Raw genomic sequence first — 26703 nt, 5'->3', positions numbered from 1 at the left:
GAAGAAATACCGTCTCCGGAACAGCATTTTTCCAAATATCTCCTCTGTTCATGGTGGGGTCACTTAATGCTTTTAATGGGAAGAGCATCAATTGAGCAGGCACTCAGTATCGGTAAAAAAGATGAGCAATCTAACTGCAGCAACACAAAGCATAACTCAAAAAAAGCTGCTGCAACACACATTTAAGTTGTGTTCAAGTGTTTCAAGCTTGACCCAAAGCTCACTGTGGTTAATGACTGGATTTCTACCAGATGTCCTCCTAGGTGCTTTAGTAATGTCTCTTACTGAATAGGGTCTTAAGAACATGCTCAAGAGTCTTGCTGATTTGGTCTTGTAATCAAATCAAAAAGGGCATTTAGTTTTCTGGTTCGAGAAAACAGCCAAGAGGATATTTGGAAATACCTGCGTACATAGAGAAGACAAGATTTTCCTGTAAGTCAGGAAGGTTGTGGCCCCTTCAGTAACGCTGCCTGCACTGTATAAAACATCCCTGCTCCCATAACAAGGAAACACCGGTGTGGGACCACAATGTGCCTGATCCCCCCTGTCAGGAACACGCAGGTTTGGGATCTCTCTTCATGTGCCACACATTAATGAACCAACAATATATATTTTGAAAGGACTGAGGCAACTTGTCCTTCTTCAAGAGCACCTTAGGGGTTTTGGCCTAACCCCTTGAGTCCTGGAGCTTAACAGATGAAGGACTGCTCTATATTTATGTTATGCCAAGAAAAAGTATTTTTAAGTACACTGCAAGTCAGTAGTACAGCTCCGCATTTGAAGAGAGCAGTCAGCTGCTGTCCTGTGAGACTACCCTCAACCTTGCACCATAACACCACCACGCCAAAAGCCATTCTGTGACACCCAGTACTGGCATTTCTAAAAAATTCTGTGATTTTTGAAACTTCCAAAATAAGCTGGCTTCACGGACATTGCATTCCATGCAGGGGCTGACTGCAAATAAGCTGCAGGGAGTTACCTGGGCTCACAGTCTGAGGAGCAGACCCATGGAAAGTGTCCTTCACAACTGTATGAAGTCAGACACAGGAGTCACAGGGCTCTTCTTATTCTTAAAGTCCATGTACTTGAGATCAGGACCTGCCTCTTCGGACCCAAATGCTTTGAAAAAGCCACATTTCCAGGCATTTAGTCAAATTACCGCTTTTGAAAATTATTCACTCGACACATTTGCTTCCCTCAATCACGGAGGAATGTTACTGGAAAAAATGTACATATTACGTATTTCAGCTTTTTAAAATAACTTTAGTCTTCATTTTAACAGGCTGGACCCAATTCTTAACTTGCTGTTTGTAGATTTCCTCCTTTAATACACCACTAACAATGATTGTGCAATCAGGCCACTTAGTTATAATATGACCATTTGTTTACATGGCATGTTTTAATGAATCATTAATATATTTTGTGGGTACTTTAAGTAATCTGCCCTTTACCTTGGTACTTCACAATACACCTCAGGCTTAATGGCCCATTAAAATATGCCCTGTTGAATCTTGTGGCTTAATTGATGCACTTTTGCTGTTTTGATATTATTTTCAGGAAATTTGTTTTTGTTTTCAGCAAGAAAGGACAGCACTAAATTGAAAATGAGCTCAAAAGGCCATCTATTAAATGTAAATGTGGGTGTTTTCCTTATGATTTTTTCTAATCCTCCCAGTGTTCAAGATCATGGCACATTTAGATTTAAATTACGAGATTGGTTGATCACAGCAGGAAATAGCGTAAGCACATTATTTCTATTTTGACAGAACAATAGAAGATTTTTATACATTTCATTAAGAAGAACTACTTAAAGAAAAAAAGTCTCACTGTGTAGCACCATCTTTTACTCATGAACATTCTGTGAAAATCCAATTAGCATTTTCAGAAGTCCTGCAGTTAAACTCCATTGCAACAGCAGACATCATAAGTATGAAATGAAGCTCCAGTATTTAAATTTTTCTGTGATCAACTTTTGCAGTGCCAAAAATTTATCATAAATTATACTTTAAAATAGGATTTTTTTCTTATCTGTTTTTTAATTCATACAGAGAAAATGGAAGTACATAAATAAGCTTTATAACATCTCTGAAAGCATTAGCCTATTTGCAAAGAGGAGCTGGTCAGAAAAAGTGCTCATGAGTGGACTTTTCCCTACATAGCAATGTTTGATTCTTACTGATTGCAAGAATACATCATGAGACTGTATTTGGTTTTTTTCATAGGGAACAGATAACTGGGAGCCTATCAATTTCTGTTAATTTTAGCATTATAACTGATCAGTGTATAAATACAAATCCCAAATGAACTGGTCGCTTCTTGTCATTAGAAGCTGCACAGGTGAAAACAATTATTTCTCTGCAAATTTGTGTTAGAGACTTCATTTCTCCCATATTTTAAATCCGTTATGCACAACAAGAGCAAACACACTGACTGGTCACATAAGACACATCTCATTCCATGAACGATAAAAACATCAAAGGAAGCGGCAAGTAATTTGGAGGTGGTCAGCTTTACACCTGTTGTATCCAGATGCAATACAAGTCCCAGCAACTCTAATATGGAAGGCTTCTTTCCAAAATTCTGCTGCTGTTTTTTTGTTATACATTAAGGTAATGCTGTTTGTTACCACTCAGATTTGAGAAACAGCAGTAAGTGTGTTTCAGAAAGCTTTTACTGCAACGGAGAACTTTTTCCCTAGGGAAAACTGTCTTGTAAGGAGGTGCAGCAAGCAGACAGTTTGGGTGCCATGGCATTTTCATTTAGCCTAATATGGGGTAAAGGTCCCTAAAATTACATAATAAAATACTGTGCAAATTGCTAAGGCAGAGGCAAAGAAAGACAACACAGGCAATTGCAGATACTTGAAACGCAGTAACATAAGGGCACAGCAAGTGATTTGTGTTTGTTTTCCTCCCCATTTTTCTCCTCGTTCATTCCCACTGAGAAAACAAGAACAATGAAACTACAATCTAATGATTAAGGCACTATCTTAAGCTCAGACTTAATTCCCTATGTTGATACAGACTGCCTCCGTGATCCTGGACAAGTCATATGGTCCCACTGTACCTTGTTCTTTATGCCATAAAATTGGTTATCCCAGTTTCTTCCTCACAGATGTCCTTTGCTCCAGTACTACAGTGATACGGACCATAACCATAGCACCCAGAGGGGCTTAACATGGCAGGCAGTCTTTGTTCATTATCTGCTTTCACCTTCGAATGCTTTCAAAGGTGATACCTTCTTATGGATGAAATCCAGCATGGAGTCTAAACATAAACTAGGAGACCATTTATAAAACACAGCCAAATTATGTTTCCAGCTGACTGTATAGAGACGGAACAAACTACTGCCAGCAATACAATACAAAACTAATACAGGCAACTTGTCTTTAAATAACACTGTGCAGCTAAGATAATATTGTATGAAGGCTGTATTCACTGAAGAAAAAAAAAAAGCCCACAAGAGCAATTATTTTGGCAATGACACCCACCAAACCACATAAGTGTCACAAAACCCTGGTCACCTTGGGCTACATGTGCATTAGCAAGTAATGTAGCACAACAGAGGGGATTGCTAAAGAAAACAGCCGGTTTTGATGGACAACATCACGCTGTGTGCATTTGGGATGAGGGGAAGTAGCCTGGACTGTCTCTAGTCTGATCCGGTGGCCAGGGTACGTGCAGCAGCTGGAGTACTCCTTGCTCCAGCTGTACATCTCCCAGTCCAATTGTATCACAAAATAACGTAGCCTCTGCTCTCCAAGACTGTTCTGTGAAGTAAATCAAAGCATGCAGTAACTAGGGACGATTGGGAGACTCGTTTCAGAAGCCAGCTCCTGATCCAAACTGCAACTTTAATGTAAATGCATCTTTGTAACACATGAAAATGCTTTCACTGTGGCAAAAGCCAGCCTGGGAACTTCAGTGTTCCTAGTGGCATCTTAGAATTATCCCAAAATACTGCAAGGCAATATAAACAGCTTCCAAGCAGTACAATAATATGTTACAGTTTGAATGCCAGGAGCAGGATTGCGGGTGAGGTCTAACATGAAAAGCTAAGAAGCCCCAGATTCCAGTAACCCAGCTGGCACATAACAGAGAAATGAATTAACAGCATGGCGTCCTCCTGCAACAGCACCGGTCATACCTTTCCAGCATCCCAGAGAAGAAGAAATATGGGTTTTGTCAGGCAACTAACATACATAGTAATCAAATGATAGTTCATGAGCAACCATGACTCCAACCTTAGGTGGCTCAATAGCAGGCTTTATACCACTCATAGCAAAAAGGAGAGAGAAGGATAAAGTAGCGCCAAAGTGCAGCAGGGATCAACGACCAAAATTTTGTTTTCTACCACCTGTGGTTCTGAAAGCTCAGGAAGCCTAAGGCTCAGTGCCATTCAGGTACTCCATCAACCCAGAAAATGCCTCGCCAAGGTCAGCTGCAATGAAAACACAAACTTGCGTCATAACAAAATTAACATCCCTTCAGCCTTGCCCTTCCCCTCATTTCCCCCACGTCACTGCAAGCAGCCACAGCTGGGCTGCTGCAGTTAGTACCTGCTGTAAAGCAGCCCCTTCCCTTGAGTGCACCAATGCCCTCGAGGAGCACTGTACCTGCTACTCTCCATCCTGGTACCTGCTTTGGAAATTTAACCTGCATTCGCTGCTGAATGCCACAGCTGTGATCAGCTACTGCACCAGCGTGGGCTTGTAGCCACCTCGTACAACCTAGGAGCGTTATTCCAGTGCAGGCAATAGGAATTTTTCAGCACAGAAGCCAGCACCACAGAAGAACAACATGTATTTTACCTAGTGGGTGTATAGCATGCGCTTTCCAGAATTCAGACAGTATTAAAAAAAAAAAAAAAACAACCAAAAAACCCCACACTTTATTAAACAGCTTCAGCTAATGAAGTGCACACAGAATACTAAATTGAAGGCACTAGACCTAAAATAGTCTGTTTTCCTCTGCCCTCCTGCTTCTCATTAATATGCTGAAAAACAAAAAAAGGATAACAGTCTGAGTCTATGACACAAACTAAAATTATATATACAAAGCCAAAGAGAAAATAACATACACATTGGGCTCAGCAATTATATGCAACAGGCAGATGAAAAATTGATACAGCAAGAAAAATACACTGCCACAAATATCCTCTCCCCAAGGATCAAACAGAACTTTGAATTACTTCGACAACCAGCATCTATATTCACTAAGGCAGCAACACACCAACTAACTACCCTTTGTAACTGCAAAAGCATGGAGGTATCCATAGCTGCTCCATAGTCATCATTCTCTATATTACATGAGCCCATCAAACCACCCCATACCTGGTGACCTGCCATGAATGATGTGGACTGTGGCACGTCTTCCAGCTCAATTTTTCCACTAGTGAATCCCAAATGCTTTCCCCTCCTTCTCCTATGAGAGAGGAACTGTCAACTTTAGCTGCCCAGAGCTGATTTGAAAACATAAATTCAATTTATATTTTTATCCTAGCAACTCACAAAAGTATCTCTCTGCTCCAACATACCCTGTCTGAATTAAAATCTTTTCAAAGATATCTAGTCATTAGTTTAAGCTTAACATAGCAAGACTTCTCAAATCTTTTTCCCTTTCTTTCCTCAGTCACTGCTGACAGTACAGTGCCACTTGCTGCAATCCATAACCTGGGATAACCTTCAACTCAGATCCTTCTCTCTGTCCCCAAATCCAGCTTATGTGTAAATCCTGCAGATGGTCTCTACATAACAAATTCAGATATGGCTTTTCTTATCAGATCGCACTGGAAAAGCTCTCTCTGGGCTCCCAACACCTTTTGTCTTTGTTAAAACAACAGCTTTTTTTCCAGGTTTGACAAATGCAATTCTGGCCCTGCTCACATCCATTTGCAATACCTCTGAAAAGATTATTTTCCTACCCTGTCACTTTGACCACATCAGCCATCCTATCTGTCCTCTTTTGGCTCCTTCTTTTATGTTGATTCAAACAAAAAGCATCTTCATTTTCTAAGCTCTTCCTTGCCTGTTCCTGTCTTGTCATCTCTCATTCTGCACTGTGAAACAGGCTGTCACTTCTCTTCCACCAGTGACTTCCACCTTCAGCATCCACTTGCTACAACAACACAGAAGCTGCTTCATCCTCTGCCACTGTGTCCTTCGTGCCAGGAAGCAGCTCGCTTGGACCATCTCCAAAGTTACTTATTGCAGTCCCTCAACTCTCTCCGCAAAGACTTCCTTGCTGTTACACCTAGGGCATGACCCACTTTGGACAGTCGTCCGCTGAGACCTAGCATGCCATCTACTGTCATCACGCTGTTTCTTTGTGTTCCTCCGTCTTTGGTAACCACTTACAACAACACGTTGTGTGTTCAGTGTTAGTGCAGGGCACAGCACACTGCTATCTGTCATAGCCCAAGGCTGGGCTTCTGGGCACCGTGGGAATGCAAATACTAATGAATAAAAGTGCTGTCTTTTCTCTGCGCTTGGCTGTGCTGCTGCTTGCCGAACAGCCTCATTTGGAAGCTGGGCTTCAGCGCTGCGTTGGTTGCACAGATCACGGTGTATACATCTGAGAGCACCGTGTGTTTACTAGTGCAGTCCGGGTTCTTGTAATTTCCTTGGTGAGTGCTAAGGGCTCAAAGGATTTTCAGATCATCAAGTATTGACAAGTAAAAGCTTTTATATTGGAGAAATATGAAACAGCACAGGTCTCGGGCTTCTTTTAAGAAACACATAAGCCACAAGATTTCATTTCATGTCATGAGAGTTTTGCTTTTAAAGATCAGAAATCTGTGCCAAAAGCCACTTCTTTGCCCTAGCAACCATTTCCAGGGCAACAGACTTTCTTCTAAAGTTGAAGGTCTTTATGTCTTGCAGAATACATTCTTCAGAGCTCTCGATTTCCCATCCTTTGCAAGTGATAGATGCTCAGGTAGTTTATTATATGTACACTGTACCATTCAGATTGAATTTTATCATTTGAAAACTAGAGGTATCTATAGTAATGCTGATCTTGGTTATCAGGTAGGACTGAACATGGCACATCAAGAACCAAGAATCAGGTTTTGCATCTCGAAATGAAGACTAATACCCATGCCTGGGGACTGGTGAAGACACCATTAAGATATATAGCTTACAGTGTACTGGCACCCCAAGAGCAGATGAAAAAGAAGAGAGGGGTTTGGATAGACAGCAGACAGTTGGATAGTTTGGACAGAAAGCAGAGAGAAAAGGAAATGCCATTAGAAAAGTGCAAGAAAGTTCCAGATACTGAAAAGGAAAATCCTTGGAGTACTTCAATTTTTCTTTCCCAAGGGAATGCAAAATGAACCAGAATCCTGGTTCATAAATCTAAGTTAAAAATACTTGACCTAATATACTGAGCTTTGATCTACTCACATCAACTTTCATCTTCAACTAATCACTGTGCTCTGGGCTGGGTGGCAGCAGGACAGGTATATCTTTCCAAAACCTATTGGACAGTAACTAATTTTAAAGATTGGTTTGCAGTTTGTAATGACATGGCTCTTGTATATGCTCTGTATAAATCAGTACAGTCTCGCAAGCTACACTGAACAAATCAATAAATCACTTACAAGTAACACTTGCAGACCCTTTATTATCAAGTGCCCTTTGAAACACTTCCTGCCCCTTTCACATAATATTTCCTATCTTCAGTAGTTACTAGAAAGGTATTTTATCATTTAACTGTCTGTCACATCGGAGGCATTTTATGCTCAACTGCCTAGTTGCTAGAAGATTCAGCAGACTTCTGTGAACCTTTTTTCCTTGGCCTTGATACCCTTGAAAATTCTGGTAAAATCAGGACAAACACTGGCATATGGAAGAGTAACCCCATAACTAGATCTAGTCTAAGAGTAGCAACAAGATATTACGGGATTTGTCCATTAACTTAAAACAAAAAAATCTTCTAGTTTTCAGTGGGAGTGGTTTATAACAAACTGCTCACAACCAAAGAACACATGGAGAATTATTTATCTTACTCATTTGGTGAATAATTTTGGAAAGCAAAGCATTTGTTTATGGTGAATTGGTTTATGGTGAATGAAAAAGTGGGTTTGATCAAATAAGTTATTGATTATGAATTCAGTCAGTTTTAATTAGAAAATCACCTCCAGGGGGATTTATATATGTTAGAATGATTTCTAAATGCAAAAGTATTCACAGATACTCATTGCAATTGCTTGTCTTCATAAACAGAGCCTCTGCCTGGCTTCCTATTTCACATTTCTGAAGAAATCCTTCTATCCTTCACTTTTGTTTTTGTCTTTTCTTTTAAACTTCCTCCCAGCCATGGTAATGGAAAGCAACATGTTCTACCCCAAAAGAGTTATTTGAAGTAACAAAGAAATTTCCTCCTTTTTTTTTTAAAAAGGGGTTTACCATTGTCATCAGTGCTAACAGCATGTAAATCATCATTCTTTTCAAAAGATCAACAGATGCAAATTCAGGTTAGCTGTATACAAAAAGTGACGTGCATCTTTTCGCTAACAGCACTAAGAGCAGAATTTTCAGACGTGTCTATCTGAACCCCACGTACCCAAATCTCGTTGGAAGTCAGTGGGCCACAGCTGCTAATTCGCTTGGAAGTATCAGAAATAATTTCTCCTAAACTCTCATGTAAGCCGTAAGGATTTGTGCTCTTCGTGTTCAAGAACTCACATTCTAGTCTGAGATTAGCCAACATAGCTCCAGTTATAGGCCTCTGCTCAAGAAAGAGGGTAAACATGTTGAGATACCTAAATAGGATAGAAATGAGTGATTTTATCTGAACAGCCTGGCCATACTAGAAACTTTTCTTCTTCAGACAACCTCTATACTGCAACAACCAACCACTGCAGATGTCTGCTGGGGAATGAGCAGAGGGCAACCGGGAAATACACATCAGAGAAAATGTATCTGCTTTGCACATCCTCCATTATCAGCTTTTCCACACACTTATTTTCACATTGTGCTTCTCCTCAGCCCAAACTTGGGTTCACAAAGGTCAAGTAGCTCGGCATGGCTGGGATGCCAGAACTAGAGCTTCCCGGGTTATTCATCTGGGCCTGCCTGGCGCAAGCAATGGGAGGTATTTTTTCTGAAAATATGACACACAGAGATATCAAAACACAACAAGCAATATAATAAATCCATCTTCTTCAGATCTGCACATAATTCTAGTCAAATACCTAAGCTCGCAACCACCTATCTCAAAGGACAATGTGTTTGAAGAGCAACATTAGTGGATCCTTTGAGTCTGCTCTTTCCAGGCAGCCAATAAAGAGCATCACATGCACCTGTGCACTCCAAATTACACAGATCATTACAGAAGGAATGGGATTTCCATCACACTCAGCAGCAAGGAGCAGATGATGGATTTTGTTACAAACTTTAAACTTTCAGCAGAACCCAGAGCAACAAATCTGAGCTAAGCCTTCTTTCAGCAGAATGCATGCTGTACTCCCTATTGTAGGCATGAGAGATTGGATTTCCACAGCTAACATAAGACCTGCGTGGGTCCTTACGCTAATTCGGAATTTGGCACAAAACCGTATGAAGTTTTAAATATTCATGTATTTAATCTAACTTTTCAGAAAGAGTAATTGCCATAACTTTGAAACCAAAACAGACTATTAACCTTAAAATCTAGAAATTTTTAATGCATTTTTACTAATATAGTTAGAGGTTTCATCCTTTCTGGGTGGCATAAATTAAAATATTTGGATAAATGCTCAAGGCTGTGGTAGGAATTGCCTCTTCCCCAACACTTTTGTAAGCTGGCACAGCAAACTTCTATTCTGCAAGGTAATCAGTAACCTTGCATAATAAGAAGGCTTTACAGAACCTATAGATATCTCCTTATGTTACGTAAGAGCGTATGTATTTCTAATGTGGCCGCTGATGAACTAGAGTGCGCTGTGATGTGAAAAAAGCATTAATGAGAATGAAGATGTAAGAAATAATGTTAACTAGGCCTTTTCATTACAACTGAAGAGAGCTGTGCATGTGTAAAATGGGTACATAAAGTTTTATAACATATTGCCTGCTCAGAACCTCTAACATTTATAATACATTTCCATTACTATTTGCTGTAAATTGCCTATGTCTTTTACATTAAAAATAAATGGTTCCAGCTAGACAGCTAAAAGGTTTGATTGCAAGCAATTGTAGTTGACAATATCAAACAGAAAGTCTGTAACTTTGAGCCTAAAGCAGAAAAGAAGGATGCAACTTTGCGGAGCTGATCACTAGAGAATGAACCCGGAGCTGTTTTCCATTCCATTAATGCTTTGTCCTGATTTGGGGGGTTGTTTCTCCATGTTACTTTTGGAAAATAAGAGAATCACCACCCTTTGTCCTCTTCACTCACCAAAGAGCTGGAACAGTCAGTGGCAGTTTTTAATTTGATTCAGTTTGTCAATAGCAACAACTGTAATCCTCTGTAATCAATGCCCACATACAGCACAAAAGGCTGTTAAGAGTTTTACTGGCTTTTATTTTATTAGTAAGCAGGGGGGCAGGGACCTGACAATACTTCCCGGAGCTCTTGTATTTGTGTGAGCAAGCAGTCTAGAAGCCAGGCTAGCCTACCCCTGCTTTGCTGATGAACCCTTTCCAAATAGTGAAAAGAGAGGCAGTGGAGCTAGTGGAGACACCAGCCCTTGCTTGGTTCATCTTCTCCAGGTCACCTGCAGCCCACGTAGGGTAGACAAGCGGACTAACCACTCTGTGGGCCAGACCCTTTATGAACAAGGAAGGAAAGTAAGTGATCCCACCTATGTTGCTGAAAAAAATGTACGTCTAAAAGCTAGAGCATATATTGTTCACTGATGCCCCCCCAGTTGAGCTGAGGAGTGCCGGTGCATGGTGTGCCATCTCTCATTACTTCACCACAGCCGGCACTTGAAAGCGGGTGGAAGGGTGGCACACTGCCAGAGGAAGATAAATAATTGATGTTAACATAAAGAACATATAGCAGCACTAACGTCAACAGGGAACAACTAAAGCAAGAGTTCAACAGCAAATATGCTTGTGTAATCTCCTTTTGTCTTTTGTTCTCCCTCATGGGTGTGACCCAGTTTATCACAACTCCATGGACTGGCAGCGAGTTGAGAAACCTGCAGCAGAGCTGCCTGGGAAGACAGCAAAAGTCTGATGAAATTTTAGGTGATTCTAGATATTATGAGGTAAGAAAAAGTCTTTTAGGAGGGGATACTGAATAAATCTTGCCAAAATGCACCAAAGCCAAGTTTATGGGACAGTTATAGACAGCAAACTGGTTTACTAGCCCTACCTTCAGGCTCCCTCTGGCGTGACATGCCATTGCTGACCTCAATTCAGAGAGGAACTAAAGATCGCATGAGTAGTGAAGATAGAGAATACAGAGATGTGCAAGGAGTGTTATACTCCCAAATCAGTTTCCAGATATCTGCAGACTAGTGAAAATCCCTGACTGCTGGAAAATGGGAGAAAAAAACCCATATTTTCCCTGTAACTCTTGATATTTGGTCACTGCGACAGAGAGGACAGAGGAGTGGATTCCCCCATATGATCCAATCTACATGTTCTTAAAACACTATTCCTCTCTAAAAGCACAATGAATTGGTATTCTCAAACTTTTTTCCCTCCACTACTGAGTGGGCTAGAAGCTAGTGAAATAGTTTATTCAAACATTGGCTTAACCCAAGAGCTCCTGCTTCAAGCAGAAGCTTAGAATCTTTATCCCGCAGCAGCCCCACTATTCAGTAACGAAATACTGCATGAAATAGGTAAAGGAAAAAAGACTCATCTTTCGAGGTTATGCAGAAATCATATGGGGTTTGTGGGTTTTTTCATTATTTGGCTGTTACCTGGTTAAATGCTTATCATGTGACCCCAATTCTGCAAGCATCACCCCGGTGAAGTCTCCATGGAAATTGAAGTCATCTCATGTCACATCATGCCTTTTACCTTGGTGCTGGCACACTTCCCTATTGAATAAAGGTAAGTGTTTCATGACTGTTACCATCTTCACTGTTTGACTGACAATTAAAAGAGGGGTCTGTAATTGATTTATATTGGATTACACTGTGCTGTGCAAAGACAAACAAAGCCTCCGTAACTAACAGGTGAAAGAAATTAGTTTATTCAGCTGTCTACAAGTTTCCAGAATAAAAGCCCTTCACACTTCATGCAGGAGAATGGTGGAACAGGGTTGCGTGTCTGCAGCAATTCAGTGCTCAGTGTCTGGAAAACTTCTAAGATGCATATAAAAGATAAAATGGGAATGACATAAATATAGAGCCTAAGAGATGAGAGCAATTTATTGTCAAATAATCCGTTCTTGCTCAGAAGTGTTAGGTGGAGCAGTGAGGGGAGCCTTTGATTCATATATCCTACAGGAGCTCAGCCTAAGCTGATCATTAAGCAAGTAGCACAACCAAGGGTGGCCCATGGGCTCCCAGGCATTCCCTGTGCCAGCTGCAAGGACAGGCTCCCCTCCTTTGTCGCTTCCCAGTTCCCATGGCTCTCGGTCCTGATCTCAGTGCCCTGAACCACGCGCTGACCCGCCTCGCTCCCTGCCGAGTGGCACAGAGTGGGGTCCCGAGACCGTGCTGTTAATCTGAGGTGCAGTCTTGCATCCTGACATGCTTTACAGGTAAATACATCCTTTTACTTAACAAGAAACTGCCATTCATATGCCTCCACCCACTATAGGCACTGTCTAGCAGGTGCCCTGTTATAAAATGCATTAATTTGGCAGCAGCAATTCTACTTCTAACAGTGTCTGAATTATTCTCCATGCAACATTCAAAACAGGAAACATTGAAACCGGGTAAGCAAATACTAATACCACAGCAAAATCTCTTAGCCCATCAGCTGCGTGTGCACATGCTCTATGACACTGGATTTGAATGTCAGGTGCATAGTGACAGCACATGCGTACGCAGCCCTGAAATAATGTTAAAAATGTGCAAGTTCTTGCAGTGAGGCAGAAAGAGCATGTGCACATATGTACAACTGCCACCTTTGTGAATTTTATTCCTAGATGAGTAATGCAAACAATGCAATCATAAAATATTCTTTTGGTACCTCTTTTAGCATTCATAGTGTGCTCGTGTGGTCTAAAAACAATTTAGACTGAACAAAAAACTGGTGCTGCTTTTACTGATTCTGATATTGAATTCTTTTTCTCTCTGCTATCCCCTCCATGAATACACAGTGAGTCAATCTGGTATGTCTTGATGGTTGAATAAGCTCTTTGATTTTTGAATTATTTTGAGATTAACTGAATTTGAAATGTGTGCTGCATGCAATGTCTTGCTGGCACAAAAAGATGAGCTTTGTTATTGACAGAGAAAAGTTGCAAAGCCACATTTTTCATTACTACTCTGTATTGCTGAACTTGTGTTCCTGTCAGACTGCTGCCTGCCATGACAGCAGGGGCCACCAGGTTGAAAAGTTCAATTTCCAATATTGTCTCCTGACCTGCCTGAACTTCAGAGAGTAACAAAGCGGTCTTTTCCAGCACAATAAAAAAAACCAAATCTCTTTTATAAATAATAAAAGATAGTGGGCATTATATTAGGCTGCCTGAAAGCTGTATAATGCCAAGAATGCATCACACTCCACCTGAAAAACAGGTTTTTCTCAGTACAATCTGTTACAGCGTCACAAAAAGTTACTGGACTTTCTACAAGTTCTCCCCTGTTGGTGCTCTGAGGTGCTGTTAATCAGGAGCTTTGAAGAGCTGACTGGCCACCTGCAAATTTCCAAGATTGTAAAATCACTTTAGAACATGGACAGAAGCACATATTCCTAATGTTACTGTCCATGCAAATTACTATTACTGCGATAATTGCCATTGAAAAACTACATGTCAGGACTAAGAAGGAGAGTTGCCAAGCTGAATGCAGGAAAAAACAGAAGGAAGAGTGTCATCACATATTCCACCAAAACCCAGACACAATGTCCAGGAGGCTTTGCCCTTGAGAACAAAAGAGGGAGGGGAGTGCTGGAGCAGCTAGTTCTCTGCAGCTTCCCCTAAGCACACGTTAGAAACACCACTTCTAACAATATCCCTTTTTCCTTCCTTGAAATGACCCTGATTTTCCTCTACTTTTCTTCCAAGAGTAGCCCCTAAAGAAGTCTCCTGCAAACTCTGGGTGCTCAGTCTGACCTCTTCCCACAGTCACTGCTAATGAACCTTGGATCCATAACTGCCACTTTGGATCCTGCTACGGGACCAAGTCAAAGGAAAGGACTTTCCTCTGTGTCCCAGCAAAATCCAGGCAGAGAATCCAGAGGACCCCAAAATAGATCTGAAAGGCACCAGTGAGCGCATTATTATTCAGCCTGGGCTTCAGAAGCTCTGAGGTCTGATGAAAGGGAGAGTATGACTCAGAGACTATGGGCTGTGATACGAGGGTGTGAAGTAAAGCTGCATAAAGCTTGGGAGTGTTGCATTTCTTGAGAAGTGTAAATTAGGGGAAATTTTCAGTGAGCCTACAAATGTAGGAATCGGAGGGAAAAGAGCTTTTTCTTCTCATCTGTTTATTATTGCCTTCCAGTCCTTTTGTCCAGCCAAACGTGTTTTGCGCATATAAAATGCATTTGTAGTTGTCCTACTGCTTCCGCAGCACTTCACACCCTCTCTCTTTCTTGGCCTTCGTTCTCTTCATCACCTCTCAGACTCCTCTCACCTTTCTCCTTCTCTCCTGCCTACTCTCTTTCAATTCCCCATTTGTGTCTCCCTCCTTCATCCCTTCCTTCTTCCTCTTAGCTCAAATTCCTGGTACTCAGGTTGAAAGTGTCCTAAGCCATCTAGATTAATTTTTCTTTACTATTTAGACCTGATCAGCACATATACGAGGTGCTTTTTAAAGACAGGAAAAAAGGTCTTGTCCCATAGAGGATGCGCCTGTCCATTTCCAGAAAATCTATGGTGGTACAGTAAAAGCAGCATTGCTAATATCACATTTCACTAGCTTCTCTGATGACTGGTGTAATTGAAATAAATTATGAATCCCAGATGTGCCACACTAACAGAAAGCAATAAAACACAATATTTATGAATAAAGATAGCAATTATCTTATTAAATCAGACAGTAATGTTATTCTACCAGAGGACTCTTCATCTCACATTATAATCAATACTGATTATGAGTGTAAAGGAAAGGCTCTTGCCATTACTATAACAAGGTCCCATAGATTTTAAAAGGTAATGAAAGATTTTCTGTAGAAAGTAGAATTCAGCAGAGTTATAACTTCAATTTTGAAATAATCTATTTGGCTCATGAGGTAGAAAGTCTTGGATATTAAGCCAGATTTTTGACATCATTGACACCAGTGTTAAGCTGATGTAATTGCATCAACATCAGTATTGTTATCCAAGATTGATACCAGCATGACTGGGAGCAAAATCTCAATCTTTTAAAAGGTTTTTTTTAAAGGCTGAAAGAACTTAAGACACTCAAGGTACTTCTGTAGCTCTGTTTCAGTAGGTGGTAATTTTCTAGAGGTAGAGCACAGGAGCTTGATTAAAAGATAATGATCCAAAATGTATGACTATTTCTGGAACAGATATTTTAGTCATTAAAGGCAAAAATTATCCCCAAGAAACATACAGTTTGTACCTCAGCTCCATGTCTATATCTGGGGACAGGTTTGACCAAGATTTTCAGAAAGAGCAAGTGAGTCTGATACCTCAGTTTTGTGCCCGTTTCCTTAAGATGTATTCTGGTTTTCCAACAGATGTACCCCTTTTAAAGGTGTTTTACACAGACTACTTAAAGCCACAACAGTGCTATTAAGGTAAGAGGTAAATATATTTATTAAAATTGAGTAAGCTATATAAATGTCTTCTACCTTGACGCAGAATATTAAGCCTGTATTTAACACTGTTGTTCTTGTTCTAAAGAAAAAAAAAATAATTTTAAGACAAAAGAATTCTTTTCAAAATTATTTCATCCTTATTTTTCTGTGGAGGAGGGAGGAAAACGCAGACATTGACCAAAGCACGCGTTTCCCCACATGGTCCCAGTACATACATGCACCTACTCAGTAAAGAAACATCTATTTCAACATTGAAATACTCCACAACCATAAATGAGCAAGTGGTTAACTGAGACAACATTGAGTCCTGTGGCATGAAGGCAGGGAATGATACTGTCCACACTTCCTTAGGCTGATGCTCTCAACATTTCCCAAGGAAGGAACAGGAGACATGGAACAGCAAGTTCGCAAACCAAACAGCACAATTCAGGGCTTGCTGCTGATTTGAAGACTGAGAAGGACTAGGAAGGAGGGGAAAGAGAAAAAGAGCTTGTTAGAGGGAAATTAATTGAACCCCAAGAGGGATTTAATCATCTAACAGTTTCTTTTTTGCTAGAGGAAAATGCAGGAATTGTCATGGCTACCATGAGCACAAGAAAAAGTTTCACTTAATTAGAATGAGCTAAGTAAGCATGAGCACCGCATTGCAGCCACTTAAAAAATATTTCACAGATCACATGATATAAACTGGGAAACAAGCAGCTGCCACTATAATGGCAGTCAGAGCAGAAAAAGAGAGTTCAAGGAAATGTATCAAGGTCGTGACATTACAGCCTCAGCCAGAAACCAAGGGTACTGACTCTTGGTAGACACTTACTCCACTACTTTATGTGCAAATAATTGCTCCACTCCCCTCACTCTCTCCTCCTTTTTTCAGTTTACAACCACCATTATAAGCGCAACTCTATGCTTAGCATTTTTGCCTTGTTTTTATTCTCCTGAATAAGGAGATCCTTGAAATCAAGGGCACTTTTAGATAACAAGATTCATGACTTTCCCTTACTATAAATTCAGTGCAAGTATTTTGACCCCATGCAGGAACCTACGATGCAGCTGGCCACAGTCTTAATAGAAGCGGAGCTATGAAAAATTTTCCCAGCAACTTTGAGAATCCTGGAGAAGTCCCCTGACCTCCTGTTCTATTACTTGCAAGTAACAAGCTCAGCCAAAGTTCTCTGACATCTTTTGGAGTTTGCAATTCTTTCAAATAACCTTTTACTAAGTTCTGTGTGAACCTACCCAGATTTACAGCTTTAGGATTAAATCACTCAAACCTCAATGGGCTCTGTATAAAAATGAGGTGAAACCACAATGGCTTTGAGTTCTGCTTGCAATTTCAGGCTTGCTTTGAACTCAATGCACAAAGAAAAATGCACTTTAAGCCCAAGCAAGCAGCCTTTTGAAATCCTGCTCTCTTGGAGGTACGGTAGACAAGCCACCTCTCCACATTACTGGGAGTTTTCTTCTGTGGTACAGGGTCGAAAAGAGGGAAAACACATTCTTTCCCTTCTGACTAATAATTTCCATAACCCAGTTTTAAATATGTGTCCATCCCCTTTGATCAGTTTCCTCAGCCAAGCTCAAAGTTTTACCTTTCAGAAAATTTCACTTTCTGCAGCTTGATGCCAAAAATAACTTATTGTGAAGTCTTGAAAGCAGCTCTCATTTCCTCCACTCTTGAGATCTGTCTCCTCCTCCTTTTTTTAACAGCCTACAGGGTACCATATATCTAAGGAACACACTGGTCATGTCATTCATATTCTACATGCCTCCTTCCCTGCTCTTCAACACCTCTGTGTTGTAACTGGCTCTACCCTATTCTAGCGTCTTCAGATTAAGTTTCCGATTAAATACTCCAGCATTCAAAAATTCAATACTCCTCTCAGCGGATGCCTACAAGTGCGGTTTATTCTATAGGTTACAACACTTCTTTCCTTTTACAGCCACAGACAAAATAGAAATGTTTCTGCTGTTTCTTTTCCACTTCCTCTAAAACTCTAAATTTAGCATGTATTGATCTAACCTGTCATTGGTGATTTATTGACCTTCATATTTCAGCCTAATCACATCCTTTTTTTCCCACCTTCTCTCTCAAAAAAAGTGAACCCAGACCAAAATAAAGGGAAAAGGTGGAATCTTTTCTCATACACATTGTATTTCCAGCCTATAATGAGCTTTGTTATTCTAAGATTTTCATATCCTGAGGCATTCTCCAGATCAGTTCACAGTCCAGAATGCACGGAGCCAAATGTAAAAATAACAAGAAATTGTTGATATGTGTAGCTCATGATTGCAAATGATATCATAAAACTAGCCAAGTACTCCAGTAAGCCAGTTAAGACATCTTTGTTCTTTACACACACAGAAAATAAGAGGTGCCAATCTGCGAGAATATCTTCAGAGACCATGGTGATGTACATGAAAGAATTAGGCATTTGATGCTTCATTTCAGAAACAAGTATGATAACGAGATCACACTCTTATACCAAATCTGGGTTCTCCAAACTAACTAAAGCTAACTAAATCCCTTTCTTAAAATACTGGTACATTTTGTGAGCTAGTGTTGGAAGAATCCTTTCTTTGATTTCTACATAAAAGGTGTTCAGTTTGCAAGTCTGTTTTGTCGTGGTTGTTTTACTTTTGCTTTAACTATCAACTGTAAATGCAACCTGGGAACTGAAAATGAAGTGGTGTTTCTACCCTATTTCACAAAAATCACTACCAACGAGTATTGAGTAATCAATAATAAAGAATTAGTACTTAACTCATGGTTTCATTTGTACATGAAGCAGAACAGAATTCACCTCCCCTCTCCCAAAGCTATATTGAGTTTGCACTGTTAAGATTACCCAAGTGCAAAGTAATTTATTAACAAAGTCTACAGATATGTCTTGAAGAGAAATATATAAGACCTGATCTAATACCCTTAAATCAGTTACACAATTCCCGCTGACGTCGATAGCTTAAGACGAGGATCATAGAGCAAGTATGTTTAAGAAAAGTCACACTTCAGACTTAAACAACTAAACTGCTCAAAACAGACTCTATGCAAATTTAAACTCTATCCAATCACTTTTTTAGACTTTATAGATTGTTTAGAAGCAAATTAACTAGGAAGATTCAATAATTCAACATCACATTAGGCCAAGAGCAAGATTCTGCATTCGCTCATAAATAGCAGCGCGCAGAATATGATCATGTGTCTGCCAAGAGTATTTCCTTGTTCCAACATAGCCATGCTTTCTCTAGATAGTCTAATTGTTTCATTTTGGCAAAGATAAGTTTTCCAAATTAACTTTTACTGACCCTTGCTCCCTCCACCAGCTTCATAATTCTCATCATCGCCTTCCAAATGAATAATGTTTGTTTATTTCAGCTTCTTTCCAGCAAATGCTTTCCATCAAACATCTGTCCCAAGATATGCGCTAGCTGGAGGGTATAAACGATGTGTTTACCCTGTTTGCAATTTCTCACTGCCAGTCTTTTCAACAGTAAGACTGTCTTGCAGCCATGCAGGCTGTATACTCTGGGGGCTTTCTACAAACACAATTGCATTTTCCAAACCCCCTTTGCTGTTCAAGGCACAGACTGATGTTTTTCTGTCCCGTCCCCCCCCAGGCCAAAGCTAAGCCTTGTCAGGCTGGAGGTGTGCAGCTACCAGTCTGAAGTTTGCTCAGCCATCAGTCAACTCCCATCCAACCAACCATGATTATTTCCTGGAACAGATACACTATTATAGGCAACATTATCACTAGCATTTTTGATGTGGAAGGCTTAGAGCAGTGAAGCAGCAAGTCGGAGCTCAAGAGTGTAAAAGGGTCGTTATTAATTACTATGAAATGCTACAAATATTGTATGTCCATTTAATACTGCATCTGCAGTTCTGGTGGTGAAGTACACTCTTCCATTAGTACAGTCTCCTCTTCTGATTTTTCAGTGCCGGATGAGAAAAGAGGTGTTCACAGCCAGAAGCAAGCACTTGATACAATTTCCAGGACACTTTATAGACCATACTAGAGATGCTGACATTGGTCACAAGACCTTATCAGGAGCCAAGAGCCTTTTGATCACCGAGACTGTTATTTAACCCAGTACTAGTGCTTCATGTGGTGACAAAAAAGAAACCTTGGCTCCACTCCCCCTGCAGTGGAGCTCTGATGTGTCAGGGAAGACGAGAGGTTGATACAGTACCTGGTAAGCCTGCTAATGTACCTGAGACTAGGGCACTGCATGGTGAGTGCAGATTTCATGGACTTTTGACGTCTGAAAGTTGAAAGTTCATGAACTTAGGCAGGCCAAGAAAGCCTGTATCATTTCTCTTTGGGAGCTTTTGGCTCTCAGTGAAACCTGTCCTAGGATACTCCAAAATATAAAGCTTAGTCAGGTAGACATGTTTTATCCCAGTCAGACAAGCATAACAAAATGTGTAGGAAGACCACTAGGCATTAATGAAGATAAGTACTCCAACATGTTTCTTAGAGAATCAAGGCTTTAACTGAAAGAAAAGCAAAGTGCTATGCACAAAAGGGTGGAAAGATCAGGGAAAGGATGCGAGAAGGTTCTCTCTTTACAATCCAACCAGAGGTGTACAATAGCAGCTGCTAATAGGAACTGTCAAGGTAAAGAAACTGTAACTGGACAGCATCAAAGCTGAGAAGGAAGCAAAAGAATAGTGAATAACAGCAAGCACAGGTAAACAGTGGTACAAAAGTGCCATCTACACTTATAACCAAGGAAAGCACTTAATGTTAACGAATGCATTAACATTCTCAGGCGATAAGCTCATACACTCATAGCATTAGAGCATTTTAACATGTCTTGAGTAGCCTGTTAAAGGAGGACAGGTAGTGCTTCATAAATTAAATCAAATACATTATGTGATCACATTTATTTTTATCTGAGCCTACACCTCTTGAATTTGTTATCACCTTAAAAAAGAAAAAAAAAGAATATAGATATGCCCTGCAAACCTATCAATTTGTCAAGTTTAGATTTTGAAATGCATATAAAATTTACACCCACTGAGCATATTTTTATACCCACATAAAAATTTATTCTGGCAGTGTTTTGCCAATATGTCATCTATAAAGTTTTGTTTAGACTTTATATATATATATATATATGTATATGTATATATATTATATAGGGGGCTAAGGCTGCTTTTCTGTTGAAGAGCTTTTCATCTTAGTCATATGAGGCATGGTCTCAGCATCACTCTGCTCATATTTGAGATATAACGTCTTCCAGGTGATGAGAAACAGTGACCATATGATCAGTAAATTGGATTTCAGTTCTAACTACAAGCTCAGTAAAGACTGTAATTAAGCTCTGCACGGTCCTTTCTGGGCAGGCAAAATTCAGGGTCTGCATGCCTTAGAGTGGACATGACTACCTGCCTGTCTTTCTGCTCCATCTTGCAATGTAGGCACCCAGAGACTGGGTAACGATTTCACTGGGCAGATTACTTATTCCTACAAAAGAAGATTGCAGTTGAAGTCTGCATGGCAGCCTCAGCACTACAGCTATGCGCTCCTTGTTCAGGCAGGTTGAAGAACTAGATGACTCCAGACCTCACGCTGTGTCTTACCTGCAGAAGTCATCGCTAGGGAAAGATGCGATCTGCCTCGTGGCTGCTCAGCACTACAGCTACACCTTACCTCATCACACTGCCTTCCTGCAAATCTCTCTGGAACATTCTACAACACTGGAAGAAAGCAGAAAAGTGCCAGGCATATTGGTTGAATGCTGTGTCTGCACCCAGAGAAACCGTCACAAAAGCTACTGACACCTTTGCACGTATCCCTGTACGTTTCTGGTCCAGAGCCACAATGCAGCCTTATATCTCCCAGTGTGCATAAAGCAAAGTATCATCCCCACAAAACAAAAATCCACAAACATATACCACAACATAATAGCCAGTAGGTAAAAGATAAGCAGGCAGCCATACCTGATGTTAACTTGTGGGGAGGGAGGGGAGTATAGAATGTCTTAAAATGGTAAACTATAGACTTCCTACTTGAATCTAGAGTACAGAAAAATCACTTGTAAGGGTATTCTGATTATTACTGTAGTAGAAAACAATAACACAGATATGCCCATTTTCTTCTTAAGCTAAGTACCTGTCAGATCCTGCTTGGTTCTTTTTGTTCTCTCACAGGTTCTGTTTGATTAGTGAGAAATAACTTATGAAAAGCAATTTCAAAGGCTGTACAGTACCACACTCATTTTTCCAAATGTTGCTTTTAATGGGTTCTGCACACTCTGTGGTGTCCTGGGCTTTGTATTAAATAACCATAGAAAGTCACTGTGATACAGCTTCAATGATCAACTAACACAGATCTGATTATATGATCCAGGAAAAAAAGCTTTTATGCTTCCTCTGGGCCATGGTTGTGTGGTCTGCTTTCCTTTGCTGTTGTGTACTTTGTACTCCTGTCTGCTTACTGCCACCAAGATAGCAATTTCAGAGAATCTACATGGTAGGTAACTTGGCAACACTACAAGCCAGCGAAAACTACCTTCATGTTAAAATTTGCCTTAAGCTGGACAGACGCATATGAATTTCGGGCTAGAGTTAGAACTGTGTCTGTGTGTCTCCAGTGCCTATACATATGGAGTGTCATTTGTCAGCTCCCGCACAGGCCACCTAATTCCCACTGCACTTCAGGAACTTACTGGCACCCTTAAGCACTCAAACCCCTGTTTTATTTCCTTTCCTTGTACTTACACTGACACTTGACACAACAGAAAGGAAAACCCATCTTTGTCTACAGAATAAGTACATGAGCTGATATACAGAAAAAGTCACAGAGAGCGAGAATATAAGATCTTTTTCTCTTCGTTTCGTTGTGACTGGTCATGCTGTCATATTCATCTTTGGCAGCAGCAAAAGCGGGATAGTTCATTTCTGGGTTTGGGATTTGGATGCGCATGGTGACTAGCGCACGGCACCCTCTCGCGCTTCCCTCTTACCAGGTGGATGCACAGAAATACAGGAGAGCTCAGCGCCCCAGACCTCCAGACGCTCGCTCCGTTCTCTTTCCTCTTGACAAGAGCCAATGCCCTGACCCGGGCAGCAGAGGGAACTAGCAAAGGTAGGAGTGGGAAGAATGTCTTTCCTTAGAGGGGCAGACCATGCCCTGGTCAGACAGGACATTGGTAGCTCAGCAGAGTTTGGGCCAAGCCTGAGCCCAGATCTGTGAACAGGCTACCACAAGGCAGTCCCTTCAAACTCTGAATTAGTGAGCAGTGAAAATTATCTTATTAATCTATTAGTATCTGAAACTAGCACAGCCAACTTAAGAGCATGTGCCCTCATTAATTTAAAGCATGCAGATGACTTCCTGCCCTCCTCGTTCCTGTAGATTCTCTACATTAAACAGTGCCTTTCACTTCTGTATCTCATCCCTAAACATTTTCAGATCTGATTTTTAGAACTGCAGTACGATTTCACCTGGGGAGTTCTTGTGCTCCTTCATATGTGTGTACTGTGGAAGGGTATTTATTTATTAGGTAATTAAATATCCAATCACAACCAGATTTGTGTGCGTCAAGTGACAAAAGAGTTTGAAGCCTAATTTCAACTAGCCTCTAAGGAGTTACTATAAATCCAAACTGTAATTCTTGAAAAGGGGACTTCAAGCCTAAAGTTAGACAAATTTAATAGCCAGCTGCAAGAAGAGTTAATTCTGTACCCCATTGCTGCTCTTCCCCAGCTATTAGCCAGGTATACCTGCCCCCTCCCCTGTGCACTCTCTGATCCTGCAGAGGTTGTGTTCAGGAAGCTGAACTAACAGGAGATAAAGCTCTTTTTTTTTTTCCTTCCACTCCAAGATTCACTTTTTTTCCCACAATTTAGTTCAAGGTATCAGACAAGCACTAGTGCTCGAGCAAGGGAGTAGCAGGCATGAGCAGACAAGGGAAGAGAGAGACAACTGATCATTACAGTAATTTAGCTGCATTGCCAAAGTGAATGACTGAAAATCATGGGCAAAACTACTTTAAATTAGAACAAAATCAGGCCCAACGTAAGCCTTTCAAGCATAGATTTGGTGTACCTGAGAGACAAGAAGGCTTGTAGCTCATTTCCACCAACGCTGCTTTGACTGCGTGTTTATATGGTCTCTTACCACTGTGAAGTTCACCTGCTTTCCTTGCTATAACTTTTGAGGCTGATACAGAGGCTCCAGTGTATAAATAATAATTAACTTCTGAAAGCAGAGGCTTACAAATGGCATTGTTTGATTTGCAATACATTTCACTCAATTTTTCTTCCGCATAGAGAATTCTTAAGGAGAATGCTGACAAACAAGCAGCATAAGGTCTGTGTATTATTAAAATTTAAAACACATGCTGCATACACAGAATGTCAAAAGAATATGTTAATCAAGTACAAGTAAGAATAAGCCAGCTTGATCAGCTCTTAGCTGTGATGGTGCAAAGCTGGGGAAGTTGCCAATAGCAGAATTACTCTGGCTCCTTGTAACCACAGAGGATTTATCCAAACACATTAAAGAAAGTATAGACATCTACGCTACAAACTTGTGCATTTCTCACATTCTAGTGGATTCATGCTGATAATTCAGAAAGCAATGTAAACTTTTGAATTTTGTTTCAGTGTAGGATGTTGCCAGAAATAGGACATTCAAACTGTAAGCCCAGGCTATGGAAGAGCAAGGAGGAGACGAACTTGCTGCCCATGTGCTACAATTCTACGCAGAGCTTACCAAAAGGTGTCCAGATCAGCCTTCAAAATATCCAGGCTTTGCATTCTCACTTCCTCCCCCTCAGAAACCAAACCGTATACAGTATGCAGCCTTTTGCACACAATAAAACCTAGTTGCAGGTACATCACCTGGCTCTCACTTGGTGAAAAAGATTCTTTCAATCCTTCTCAGAGAATAAACCCCAAAAATCAGAAGACAACATTAGAAGTTAGAGGATCAATTCCACTTCCCTAACTGAATGGACCCTTTGTTAATGACAGTTCATATCTTATCCCTCTCTTCTGTTGCTTTGCCAGAAAACGATAGGAATTAAAACACGTATTGATTTCTAAGGACTGCATTCTTACTTGCAATAATTTAGGATAGCTCCTTTCACCTACAGCAATTGAGATTGTGGATTTTTGCTTCCAACTTGGATTCAGTTTCTCCCACTCAAGAAAGAAGCAGGTTCTAGGTTTGCATTTCCTTTGCCATATTTCTAATACTCAGGTCACCACTTACCTGCAATTAAAGGCAATTGATCACTGAAGAACAATTTTGCTTTATAAAATGAAAACACAAGAGAGCTTCTCCTAGCCATAAAATGCTCTACTCCTTAAAAAAAAAAATTGATTGTGAATGCCATTTATAGCTACCTCTGGTTTCAGTTTCCATTCATTCATTTGTTGGCTTGGGGTTTTTCTTTTTTGTTTGTTCACTTTTACCAGTAAAGCCAGAATGACAAAGAAATCTCAGACTAAAAGAGGCTTAGACCCAAATGAGAATTTGTTGATGTCATTACTGTGCAGCAGCAGAGCTATATGTCACAAATGTGACTCCCATTGATAACAGTTTATAGCAGAAAGTCACAGATGCGATGGCACGTGCAGCGCTTCAGCCACAAACAGACACATGTCGAAGGCAATTCCCTTTACTGCACATTCATTCTGGGAGTAAATGAAAATGGATAGAATAGCATTTTTGTACAAATACTATGGGGAAATCTTGCTCTGCTGAAGCTAGGCATGTTCTGTGCCATCTAACACCAGAAACCATTTAAGTGCATAAATTCACTGCAAAAATGGTGGTTTGGAGTTTTTTGTTTGGGAGTTGTTTTGGGTTTTTTCCTCCAAAAAAGAATGAATAATGAGCAGAAACATAGCACGCAGGCAGGTCACTGTCCTTTTGCATTCATTTACATTATATTTACAATGTGCTTCTTAAAGTGGCACTTACTCCTTTTAACCAAGTTTTCCTATTGCAAGTGCTAATTTTTACAGACTTCATGGAATTTTTGTTAAAATTCTTTTTTTTCCTGTTAGAATGACTTGCTGTTCAGAAACTGGTTTTGCTGATAGTTACTCCTTTCACAGGAGTTCCCTTAAGTGGACTCCATTGAGTTACTGCTTATACCCCTGAGCTGTAGCATAGGTTGGGAAAAGATGCACAAAGAAAGAGGCACGGAGAATATAGAAAAGATGCGATCAGCCAATTTTACCCCATAAATCCTTTTCAGACCTCAAACATCTTCCTCTGTTAACATAAACCATGCACAAAGGGAAGCATAAAAACTTCAGTGATTCAGGCCTTAAATGTTACTGCTACAGGGAATTTCAACAATTTACTGGTAATACACCAAGCAGGAGAGCTAATGTAAAGCACAGAGCTCAGGGTAGGCACTCTTATAAGGGGATCTGCTGATGAACTGAATTTATGAGTCCAGCCAGTTTTTAAAGGTGAAGGAGCTGATGCTTCAAGCATTACCACTGCATTTCTTTAAATAGTGTCGCTTTCCCTAGGACTGTAATTGCTTCTTCTATTTGAATAACTGCCAGCAAATTTTACCAATAAACTCCGTTGTCAATGTCAGATTGATAGTACTTTTGATAACAGCTTTAAAAAATAAACACGAATCATTCATCAACAAGTTTCAATCAATACCTCCAAAATTTATATTCAGAAGACATCTTCACTTTGCTTTTAAACAAATAATTTCATCATAACCTACTTCTCAGTAAAACTACAATAAGTTTTCACATTATATTACAGGAGCAATGGCTATTCAGTTCTAAATAATGGCTCCTTTGCTAGACAAGTCAATGGAAATTGATTTGTTTCAGCCTCCTGTGCTCACACACACAAGTCTGCGTACAACAACCCTATTGACTTCTGCAAACA

The sequence above is a fragment of the Haliaeetus albicilla genome, chromosome 23 (genome assembly GCF_947461875.1).
Source record: "Haliaeetus albicilla chromosome 23, bHalAlb1.1, whole genome shotgun sequence".
Classification (NCBI taxonomy): Eukaryota; Metazoa; Chordata; class Aves; order Accipitriformes; family Accipitridae; genus Haliaeetus; species Haliaeetus albicilla.
This window is presented reverse-complemented; position numbering follows the sequence as displayed.